Below are 7792 nucleotides of genomic sequence, written 5' to 3' on the forward strand. Positions count from 1 at the left end.
GTCCTGGAGCAACCCAGCAACTCCGAAATGCAAATGTGGCATGGGATTGGGAGACTTGCATCTGTTTAACCTTGCTTTACTTGGAAAACATGGTTGGCGTTTCTTGACAAATCCAAATTGCTTGTCTGCAAGAGTACTGAAAGGGTGTTATTTTTCCCGAGGTTGATTTTATGCAAGCCAGGGGGCTCCCAAGCGAGCCTCGGCTACTTAGCGCGAGACTATTGCTGGAAGGGAAACTCTCAATGCCGGCCTTATAGAAACAGTAAGCCAAATTGGCAGTACGATACACACACGTACAAGAGCGTGGAGTAGTAAATTGCAAAAATGAATGATCACAAATTCCATGTTTCTGCTCAGGCGGCCGGGGCAGTGTTTTCTCTAGCTTTCCTGATACTGGAAGCTACCAACCTCCTCAGCATCGAGAGCTCCCGCAGTTCGCTTCCCATGCTTTCGACATTTTTAAGCCTCTGAAGCCGCTCTGCCACCTCTGCCATTATCGGTCGCGCCAATTCATCCAGTTTCAAACAGTCCATTGCCACCATCTGGATCCTTTCAAGTATGAACATGTCCGCCTTCGTGGCTATCTCCTTGTCAAACATGGTGTGCCCTTTTTTCATGTAAGCTTTCCTAAGTTCCTGCGGGCTGTTGCTGCGATACCCTCCTTGTTTTCTGGTTATAAGTTCCAAAAGGAGAGTTCCAAAACTGCAAACATCGCCTGATGTGCTAGTGATGCTGTCACATATGAAGAGAGGCCCCGAGACCTTCGGTACCAAACTGTCATCTAGCAGTATGTTGGCGGGTGTGATGTTAGCACCCACAAATGCAAAGGATTGTGAATGCAGATATGCTAACGCTTCCGCGCAACCAACTGCGATATCTAGACGTATACCAAGTGGGAAGCTGTAGTTGCCACGAAGGATGTCTTGGAGATTCCCATTTGCAGCAAACTCATGCACCAATATTGGGACATCCGCCTCCAAGTGACAACCCAACAGTTTGATCATGTTATTGTGGAGAATGATAGAATAGATGAGCATGCTATTTGTAAAGGATTTACTATGGGCTTCATCTACCATCATGCTGGTCTCTATATTCACTGCCACCAATGTGTTGTCCTCAAGTGTCCCTCTGTAGACCTCACAAGATGAACACTTGGCAATCACATCTGATGAATAACCATTGGTGATTTTTCTTATTTCTTCTCTTGTGAAAACCCTCAGTTTTTGCGTTTGCTCAACTATTTGACCTGCGTTCCTCATGAAATTCCGGGGTGCATTCCAAGTACTAAACATGCCCAAATATTTCAGCTTGTAGTACATCGACCACTGACCTGTTTTTTCTTGATCTTGCTGGCAGTAAGCTTTTCTAAGAGCCCGTAGACGTTCTGTAACATCTTTCATTTCAGGGCGTTTTTTTATATCCCTTCTGAGACATTCAGCTGCAAGCTTTCCTATCTTGTGCAGAACTTTCATGTTGCTCACCTTTGCTATTTTAGTATCAAACATCGCTCTTGCTGTTTTCTCCTTTTCAATAGCTTGAGTGAAGTTTCTCGTGACTCCGGTACTCATCCCATTCTCATTTACCTTTGCCCTGGTAACAAGCTCTACCATAACAACCCCGAAACTGTAAACATCATTTTCTAGGATCGACCCGTCCAGTTTCAAAGAGCTCTGGATCCATGTAACCTCTGCTTCCTGCAACGTGCATGGTGTAAGCAGTTCCGTCCTTGCAAAGCAACCTTGATATTCCAAAGTCGGATAATTTTGCACCCAAGTTCTCATCTAGAAGTATGTTGTCAGGCTTGATATCACCATGAATGATTGATTGATGCAATGAATGCATGCATGCTAATGCCTCAGCACAGTCTATAGCAATACCCAACCTTGCATCCAAAGAAATGTGATCATCGCTGCCATGGAGAAGACCTTTGAGGTTTCCTCCAGGGATATACTCGGTGACAATCATTAAAACATTTTCTTCTAAACAGTAGCCCAAGAGCCTAACAACATTCTTGTGGCTGATTCGGCAATGAACAGATATCTCCTTAGCAAACCCGTCTTTCAAATTCTGGCAGATATATTTCTTGACTGCAACTGTACTACCATCATCAAGAACGCCTCGGTAAACTTCTCCAAAGGCACCTTTGCCTATGGGATTTTTGTAGTTCTTTGTAATCATTTTAATCTCATCTTCTGTGAAGTTATTTATACCAGGATTGTTCACTGGTCTCCACTTTGCCCTTTCGTTGCTTTTGATGAATTCTCTAATCATGTCTTCAAAGCGCTCCATTATGTGAACAAGGGTTATGTAGCTGATCTCCAAGTAAAGTTTTCTGACCTGCCACCTGTTCCAAACAAGTAAATTCACTGTACTAATTATATAGTTATGGGAACAAATTATTATATATTTTGAATTCAAAAGGCAAACATTAAACCTGGTGATTACTGGTTGGTTTGATACTAGCCACCGATCTGTTTTTTCAATGTGAACCTGATGATCTAATTATGCAATTTGTTTTGCAGAGTTGTAGTTTACTTTTTCAAACTTGTGCTTTATGCATGAAGTAATATTTTTTCTTTCGCTGATTGTGTAGAGAATACTGGGAGTGACCACTTAGCAAAGTTTTCTTTTTCTCCAAGTACCCAGTTAGCAGTTTCCAGTCTAGATGTTTCTGCAACAATAACACATTCACAGTTCAACTTAGGCCTTGTACAATGCAAGGTGTTTAGGGAGGTGCTTGAAGAAATAAATCAGGCTTTTCTTAAGCACCGGTGCCTATTTGTACATGGCAGACGCTTACCTTGTACAATGCTAGGTGCTTAGGGAGGTGCTTAGAAAAATAAACAGGCTTCTTCTGAAGCACCGGTGCCTATTTTTACAAGAGAGACACCTAATTAAGCGTCTGCCTGTACAAATAGGCACCGGTGCTTAAGAAAAGCCTGATTTATTTCTCCAAGCACCTCTCCTAAGCACCTTGCATTGTATAAGGCCTTATGTGATCTGCACTAACCCGCAGGCTACATGCAAAAGTGTTGGAGATTAATTTATTTTCTCTGCAGTCAAACTCTAATTAATTGTATTTGGCGAAGTGTTAGTGCACCCACCGGGAGCATCTTGATTCGCGAAATTCCAATGGGTTCCTCAAAAAAAAAAAGAATACATGAATGGGAAAATATAGGAATTGGATGTCGTGGCACCTAAGGGCCTCTTTGGTACGTGGGAAAAAGTGGCGGAGAAATATTCGAGTAGGAAATTTTACTTTGGTGGCACTATTAATTTATTTATTATGTTCAAATGAATGGATAAAAAAAAGGAGGACCATTTTCTTTCATATCGGTTTCAAAGGAAAGTGAATGGTTTTTCTACACCCTAGTTCGGTTCACCCATGCAAGAAAATATAGCAAAACATTTCGGAAAAGTCTGAAATTTTGTGGGAATGACTATGAACAAATGTTAGAAGTGCTTGCAAAGTTTTGTGGTCAAATGACATCCCAGGATCATTGTACATTTTTTTTTACAAATTTTGCTTAAACAGTGCACATACATTTTGTGTATTTATTTTGTACAGAGCTCCTCAAATGTCATTTGACCACTAAAATTTGCAAGCACCTCTAACATTTGTTCATAGTCATTCCCACAAAGTTTAAGATTTTTTTTAAATGGTTTGCTATGTTTTCTTGCGTGGTGCGCCGAACTGGGATGTAGAAAAACCAATCTCCTTAAAGGAAAACGTGAAAAATCTTAAATCCATTCGAACCTCTTTTTAGAATTCTTATGCTCGAAGAACGAGACCAAATTCTTTAGTGGCATACCAACATCACGCGTACTGATAACTTTTACCAAGCAGTTTGACTTGTTTATTAGAATGTGTATGTTTTTTTCTTTCCATGTAGATCAAACTCCCAAGTTTACAAAATTCATTTGTGTTTGTAGTCTCCTTTTTGCACATGTATTTCTACCATATTAATGTGTTTGTTTGCATTTCTTATGCTTTCAAATCCAGCAAACCAAAAAGGACTTTCAAAGGAAAACGCACAATTTTCGCAAAAAAAAGGAAAAAAAGGAAAACACACAAAAACACTAGAAATAGGAAAATCGGAGGAATTGCCATTGTTGACTACAACATGAAGGGAAACCACGGAAATGTGCAATAGAAATTGTTTGGTTGCGCCGCATGAAAAACACATGATTTCTTTTGAAGGATCATATCTATGCTATAGTTATTGTTTAAGCAAAGAATTTTCAATGAGGTTTGATTAAATGGGAGTCGCCTCTGAAATTGCACATAAAGTACTCCCTCCGTTTCAAAATACTTGTCGTGGTTTTGGTTCAAATTTGAACTAAAACTAATGACAAGTATTTTTGGACGGAGGGAGTAGAACGTAGGAGAAAACCATATGGATTTCAATCCTACAAACACCAACAAGTGTCATATGTGAGGAAATTATCTAAGGAATAGAACCCTCCAAACTTCGTATGGAAATAGTTTCTGAACCCAAAAAGTCCCTCAAATATGAAGCAGGGATTGTTTTCTATAAAGAAGACTGACGTGTACCTGAATTGTCATAGAAACAAACAAATTTTCCATATAATTAAGGTCAATGGAAGCTTTTCCCTGCAAAGAAAAGGTCAATGGAAACTTTTCTGTGGATGCTGCATACCGGAATCGCCACTCCTTAGAAAGAAATATTTACGGGATACAATCCAGCAAACCAAACGAATCCTCGTAGAAAACTCTCGAAACCAGTTTTGATCCTCCAAAATTGATATACTTTTTCTTAAAACTTGAGAGGCCCTAACTATGAGACTGTTGACCAATTTATTTCGAAGGAAGCAGACAAGCAGAGCCTACCAAAATTAAGGCGGAACCAACTCGGTACGAGTTGAGGCAATCCATGTCAAGAAATCAAGAGAAAGAAAGGAAGAAGTTAAGCTACGGATACATACCACGGCAGCTGGGCGGCGTAACAGTTGTGTAGAACGATCGATGGCCTGGGTTGCGAGGGAGGCGGCGATGACAATGGAACGTACTACCTCTTTCCATCCAAAGGGGCCATAGCACATCCAAGTTTCCAACCACAAACTGGCGCAACCGTGTCTAGGCCCTACCAGAATTCGATATCTTTCTCTCTATAATGCACGTAGCAACAAATCAAGCACTGCACCACAAATTGGCGCAAGCGCTTTTGGTCAAAATAAAATAAAATTGACGCGTCTTCTCGTGCTTTCGCTGTCACATTCCCAAATCCAAAGTCGTCTCTTGGCACTGGCCTTCCGATGTCACACTACCGAGACCCAACCACCGAAAGACCAAGTCCCTGTTTGGGAGCTCGGTGGAACGTTCCGCTGAGATTACGGAGAAACACATAAAAGGTGGATACATACAAAATACACACGAGATAGGATATGACTATTTTTTTCAGTTCTCCAGAGAGAATATTTGTATAGTTGTCAAACTTTGCTCTTGATTTGATTATATAATAAATTTGTCATGTGTGTTCCAGTAGGACTCCACCTATGCATACTAATTGAATACCAGCAAGTTGCGAAGGAATAATAAAAACTAGACGATACCCTGCGCTGCTACGAGAATTGGTTAATGGAAATTTAGTTGATAATGTGAGAACCAAAGTTTAAAATGCATACGACTTATCATGTATAGTTGTAACAATTTATTGAACATAAATATATTAGTTGAATGATAAACATTTTTCCATGCATGGCTGAATGTTGTGGTGAGTCGTTTCTCATGCATGATTGCATGTTGATGTGGGCCTTATCCCATTCATAATTATATGGTAAGGTGGCATACTTGCATGCATGTTGAGATAAATAAGTTATTGAGGATGACTCTCTTTGGTATATAGAATAACAAATAGATCCTCTCTCTTACTTCATTTCTCCTCATAGTTGTCATGTTTTCTTAACCACACTCTCCTTGCAAGAAGACAAAGCAGCATCTTTCTCCGCAGCCTTTCTCGAGACAGGCCTTTGTCCCCCTTTATAAATAAAGGCACAACCGGTCGAACCGATACAAAGTGGCGAGGAAACCCACGTACAACAAGGTCAAAAGAGAAAATAAAATAGTACTGATACGTCTCCAACGTATCTATAATTTTTGATTGTTTCATGCTATTATATTATCCATCTTGGATGTTTTATATGCTATTTTATATGATTTTGGGGACTAACCTATTAACCTAGAGCACAGTGTCAGTTTCTGTTTTTCTCTTGTTTTTGAGTTTTACAGAAAAAGAATACCAAACGGAGTCCAATTGACGTGAAAATTTTTGATGATTTTTTATGGACCAAAAGAAGCTCCCGAAGTAAAAGAGTTGGGCCAGAAGAGTTCCGAGCCATCCACGAGGGTGGAGGGCGCGCCCTACCCCCTAGGCTCGCCCCCCTATCTCGTGGATGACTCGAAGACCCCCCTGATGTGAGATTGACGCAAAAAATTCCTATAAATACATAAACCCCCGAAAAGAAACCTAGATCGGGAGTTCCGCCGCCGCAAGCCTCTGTAGCCACCAAAAACCAATCGGGACCCTGTTCCGACACCCTGCCGGAGGGGGGAATCCATCACCGGTGGCCACCTTCATCATCCCGGCGCTCTCCATGACGAGGAGGGAGTAGTTCACCCTCGGGGCTGAGGGTATGTACCAGTAGCTATGTGTTTGATCTCTTTCTCTCTCTCTCTCTCTCTCTCTCTCCCGTGTTCTTGATATGGCACGATCTTGATGTATCGCGAGCTTTGCTATTATAGTTGGATCTTATGATGTTTCTCCCCCTCTACTCTCTTGTAATGGATTGAGTTTTCCCTTTGAAGTTATCTTATCGGATTGAGTCTTTAAGGATTTGAAAACACTTGATGTATGTCTTGCGTGTGCTTATCTGTGGTGACAATGGGATATTCCCGTGATCCACTTGATGTATGTTTTGGTGATCAACTTGCGAGTTCCGTGACCTCGTGAACTTATGCATAGGGGTTGGCACACGATTTCATCTTGACTCTCTGGTAGAAAGTTTGGGGCACTCTTTGAAGTTCTTTGTGTTGGTTGAATAGATGAATCTGAGATTGTGTGATGCATATCGTATAATCATAGCCACAGATATTTGAGGTGACATTGGAGTATCTAGGTGGCATTAGGGTTTTGGTTGATTTGTGTCTTAAGGTGTTATTCTACTACGAACTCTAGGATAGATCAAACGGAAAGAATAGCTTTGTGTTATTTTATTACGGACTTTTGAATAGATCGATCAGAAAGAATAACTTTGAGGTGGTTTCGTACCCTACAATAATCTCTTCGTTTGTTCTCTACTATTAGTGACTTTGGAGTGACTCTTTGTAGCATGTTGAGGGATAATTATATGATCCAATTGTGTTATTATTGTTGAGAGAACTTGCACTAGTGAAAGTATGAACCCTAGGCCTTGTTTCAACGCATTGCAATACTGTTTTCGCTCACTTTTATCATTAGTTACCTTGCTGTTTTTATATTTTTAGATTACAAAAACCTATATCTACCATCCATATTGCACTTGTATACCATCTCTTCGCCGAACTAGTGCACCTATACAATTTACCAGTGTATTGGGTGTGTTGGGGACACAAGAGACTCTTTGTTATTTGGTTGCAGGGTTGTTTGAGAGAGACCATCTTCATCCTACGCCTCCCACGGATTGATAAACCTTAGGTCATCCACTTGAGGGAAATTTGCTATTGTCCTATAAACCTCTGCACTTGGAGGCCCAACAATGTCTACAAGAAGAAGGTTGTGTAGTAGACATCAAG

General features: G+C 40.7%; 1 pseudogene across 1 annotated transcript; it reads right to left on the reverse strand.

Annotated features, from left to right (window-relative positions):
- Window positions 1-225: 225 nt before the first annotated feature.
- On the reverse strand, window positions 226-5265 carry LOC125528924 (uncharacterized; annotated as a pseudogene). Its single transcript, XR_015610245.1, has 2 exons — window positions 4948-5265; window positions 226-2366 (listed from the first exon to the last, which is right to left on the reverse strand). The product of XR_015610245.1 is annotated as an uncharacterized LOC125528924 (transcript).
- Window positions 5266-7792: the final 2527 nt, after the last annotated feature.

Source organism: Triticum urartu, chromosome 7A (assembly GCF_056163025.1).
Source record: "Triticum urartu cultivar PI428250 chromosome 7A, HENAU_Tu73, whole genome shotgun sequence".
Lineage (NCBI taxonomy): Eukaryota > Viridiplantae > Streptophyta > Magnoliopsida > Poales > Poaceae > Triticum > Triticum urartu.